At 40.0% G+C, this 4467-nt stretch overlaps 1 protein-coding gene across 3 annotated transcripts in view; it reads right to left on the reverse strand.

The window, feature by feature from the left end:
- gabra3 (gamma-aminobutyric acid type A receptor subunit alpha3) overlaps positions 1–4467 on the reverse strand; it is a 98588-nt gene that overhangs the window by 87175 nt on the left and 6946 nt on the right. The window contains exon 1 of one of the 3 annotated variants that reach the window (XM_020600505.1): positions 2854–3155. The exons of the other annotated variants lie outside the window; for them this stretch is intronic. The gene's annotated coding sequence lies outside the window, so the exon portion shown is untranslated. Of the gene's footprint in view, positions 1–2853; positions 3156–4467 lie in introns of those variants that run through there. 3 annotated transcript variants of the gene reach the window in all.

The following is a 4467-nucleotide window of genomic DNA, read 5'->3' on the forward strand; positions in this document are numbered from 1 at the left end:
GACTGTGCTTCCAGATGCTCCATTCTATCCATTAGTCATTAAACTCTCACACGTTCTGTAAACTTCTTCCTTCGCTTCCTTGGCTTGTATTTTCTGATCACCCATGGCAGACTTTATCACATCCACCTCTCGCTGGGTAAACTGCAAACTCGTTTTTATATCCTGTATTTCTCTGGTCATTTCGTCGAATCTCCTGTTGTTTGTCTCCATAATTAGTTGCACAAAGCCTTTGAAGCACTCCTGCTGTTGGTTAAGCATCCCTTGGCTTGTATGTCTCTCATGATCCACGATATCTTTAACTTGCGCCGCTCTATGACACATTTCTTCTGTCTCCATATCCTTCGTCGCTTCTGATTTATTAGCTCTTTTCCCTCTTTGAGGCATTTTAGCAGTTGTAAGTATGCTCAAAGACTTGAAATATAGAACAGACAAGAGGAGCAGTAAAGACGTCTGCTCTCGTTTGCAAACCCGGAACATAGAACTTCTGGCACCTTAATATAAAGTAAGGGCTTGTAAACAATGATAATTAATTAATGATCAGTATGACCTTGCTGGAAATGACTATACGTTGACGATATATAAGCATTATGCTATTATACACATTTAGCAATGGGTATAGTTGACCATATACTGACCAGAAACAGCCAGACATTGATCATAGAGACATTAATGATTGACTAGATGGCTCAAAATGACCCCAAGAGAACCCCTGGTGAAAGTGATGAAAGTGATGATTAAAAGTGGTCAACCAGTGACAAAAAAGTCAGACTATCAAAACTCACCAGAGAAGGTTATAATGAAAAGCAAAAAATATACAAAATCTACATGCAAGAAATATCAGTAAAACCAAAACTACCTACTGTACAAAGAATAAAAATAATAATTTCCTTAGACTAGAAGTCCTCCAACCTATACGACCCATATTGTCGTTTGTCCCTTCTCTCTCATACAACCTAAAGGGGTGTCTCACGGTTGCAGGAAGAATTCCAACAATTCTGCCAACTGCTTCATCCTAATGGGGACTTTGTGCCTCCATGTAAAGTGCCTTGCGAAAGTATTCGGCCCCCTTGAACTTTGCGACCTTTTGCCACATTTCAGGCTTCAAACATAAAGATATAAAACTGTAATTTTTTGTGAAGAATCAACAACAAGTGGGACACAATCATGAAGTGGAACGAAATTTATTGGATATGTCAAACTTTTTTAACAAATAAAAAAACTGAAAAATTGGGCGTGCAAAATTATTCAAATCCACATAAGGGATGACGGCAACATTCATAGATCCTGGAATGCACAATGAGGGGCAATGTTCATTCCTATTACAGAGGCCCACTGAAATTTTTTTGAGGAAAAGCTGTGTTAGACTGCATATTGTTTATAGTAAAGTATTTTTATATACAAATATAAAAATGAAAATGTTTCTGGAGTGGGACTTTAATTAATTATAGAAGTTGTGCAGAAGCTGCCCATAGCTCTACACAGTGATCCATGTGTGTACTGTATGTGTTTCTATGCTGCTCCAAATGAGTCTGTTCTGGTTCAACTTGTCTTATTAAATGAGCTTAAAAATAAAGTGACACCTTAGTTATAAAACACTGAGCAGGCTGTAACACACAAGAGTGTGTTAAAGATATCCATAAAAAGTGTCGTTTAAAGTTTGCCACAAGCCACCTGGGAGACACACCAAACATGTGGAAGAAGGTGCTCTGGTCAGATGAAACCAAAATCGAACTTTTTGGCAACAATGCAAAACGTTATGTTTGGCGTAAAAGCAACACAGCTCATCACCCTGAACACACCATCCCCATTGTCAAACATGGTGGTGGCAGCATCATGTTTTGGGCCTGCTTTTCTTCAGCAGGGACCGGGAAGATGGTTAAAATTGATGGGAAGATGGATGGAGCCAAATACAGGACCATTCTGGAAGGAAACCTGATGGAGTCTGCAAAAGACCTGAGACTGGGACGGAGATTTGTCTTCCAACAAGACAATGATCCAAAACATAAAGCAAAATCTACAATGGAATGGTTCACAAATAAACATATCCAGGTGTTAGAATGGCCAAGTCAAAGTCCAGACCTGAATCCAATCGAGAATCTGTGGAAAGAACTGACAACTGCTGTTCACAAACGCTCTCCATCCAACCTCACTGAGCTCGAGCTGTTTTGCAAGGAGGCATGGGCAAAAATTTCAGTCTCTCGATGTGCAAAACTGATAGAGACATACCCCAAGTGACTTACAGCTGTAATCGCAGCAAAAGGTGGCGCTACAACGTATTAACTTAAGGGGGTTGAATAATTTTGCACGCCCAATTTTTCAGTTTTTTTATTTGTTAAAAAAGTTTGACATATCCAATAAATTTCGTTCCACTTCATGATTGTGTCCCACTTGTTGTTGATTCTTCACAACAAATTACAGTTTTATATCTTTATGTTTGAAGCCTGAAATGTGGCAAAAGGTCGCAAAGTTCAAGGGGGCCGAATACTTTTGCAAGGCACTGTACTTACTCCGTTCCTTGTGTCATAATTAATATGGTTGCTGGATGTTGCCAAACTGTAACACGTAACAGTTTATCATAATAACTTACTGGTACAAACAACATATTTTACAGGAGAACAGTCTCCTTAAGATACATAATCATGTGTCACAACATCATCAGTATGATTCCGCAGAAAGAAAAAACTTAACCATTATTGAATTACTGTCTGACCCTCCTATTTCATAAATTCATTGTTATGGTTGAGTCCCCCTCACCAGGAGGGTGAGGGAGAACTGAGGTAGGACTCAATGTGCAGACCCAGGTGCTAGTAGAAAAATGGAGGTTTAATGGAAAAACACAAAGTAACAACGTACAGAGTCAATGTAAAGTACTGAACCAGGGTAGGGCAGAGCTGGCTGAGGAGACCAGGACGAACAGGTGAGTAGACAGGCTGACGGCAGGAACCAGGAGAGTAGGAGGATGAGGACGTACAGGAGAAAAAGAGTAGCGAACAAACCGACATCAACACCACAGGGACTGTCAGCGTTGATCCCGAGTTCGTGTTGCTTCACACATGTGCACTACATACTGAAAGATAATCTACCGCACAGGGACTGTCAGCGTAGAAAATCAAATCGCATAACGAGTTAACACATGTCAATACACTACATACACATGCTTAGTTATATGTAGAATAGTATACGATGCTCCAGCGATGACGGGGCACCTGCCAGAGGTTTAAATAAGGTAGGAAAGTAATTACAGTAATGCGCGACAACCCACGAGTCACTAATTACAGAAAGCGACACAGCTGAGGTGCCGATTCCGCAAAAAAAAAAAAAAGAGAGAGAGCAGGAGAGAGAGAGGCAGAAGAGAGGCAGGTCATGCCGAGCGGACCTGACATTCATAGCAGAACTGAAAAAGGCCATGTTCTCCAAGGTGACCTGTGACAGTCACTGTCCTCACAGACAAGTGTCCCCATTTTTGGCATGAAGTCAAACGTGTTCAAGGTGGATGTCAGAGCCCACCAGAGCTGTCCACTTGCCTGTTTGTGATGTTCATTGATATGCATCAAGGCAAAACCAAGGTCTGACTGTCTAGCTCAGTGATGGGATGAGGATGGCACCTCTGCTGATTGCAAAGAACTTTTCTGTCTAACATAAAAATCAGCCTCCATTCTCTTTCTTTTTTTTTTTTTTTTTTTTTACCTGAGGAGCTAACATGAAATTGCACATTGACATTTTTAATACATTTCAATACAATTTTAATACAATGTGAATAAAAGCTGGTACAAGTTTTTATATATGAATGTTACTTTATTGAGGTTTATTGCACTTTTATGCTCCATCAAATGTAATAAGGCAGCACTGTCTCTTGATAAAAATGCTTGTGGGGTCAGAAGATTTGAGAAAACCATGTTAGCCTTATTATTGCCTCTCAGTTACTTGTGAATTTTTATAGCTGAGATGAAAAAGCATCTCTAAATGATCTCTGTAAGTGCTCACAATAACTACCACATACTGCAATGCCCACAAAGCTACTATGTGTTGAAAAATGTTGCAGCAATGCTTTTAAAAGCAAAGCAACAGACTCACTTCTTCCCTGCTTTAGCATCTTCTCACTGTTTTAGCATTGATTTTTAGAGCTGCTAATGTTTTGAATGACCTGGCCCCAACTCGTCCCAGAACTTAAGATTCCTTATTAGCCTGAAATCCTCACACAGGAGTTTCACGACAAGTTTTTGTGTCAAGGTTATAAGACTAAAGGTGAGTATGCTGTTGTTGCCAGGGTTCCTAAGCTCCTAATCACAGCAGCATCAAAATTATGCATGTGATGTTTATTCTTCTTGCATCCCTGCTGCCTTTCTGTGATCTCAGAATTTTGCATCTGTTTTGCCCAAGACTCCCTCTGTTTATTGAGCCATTTAAGTTAGTCAGCCATTATAACCTTGACTAACAGATTTTCTATGGCAAATGCAGGCAATCTGA

The sequence above is a fragment of the Monopterus albus genome, unplaced genomic scaffold (assembly GCF_001952655.1).
Source record: "Monopterus albus unplaced genomic scaffold, M_albus_1.0 scaffold47.1, whole genome shotgun sequence".
NCBI classification, from domain to species: Eukaryota; Metazoa; Chordata; class Actinopteri; order Synbranchiformes; family Synbranchidae; genus Monopterus; species Monopterus albus.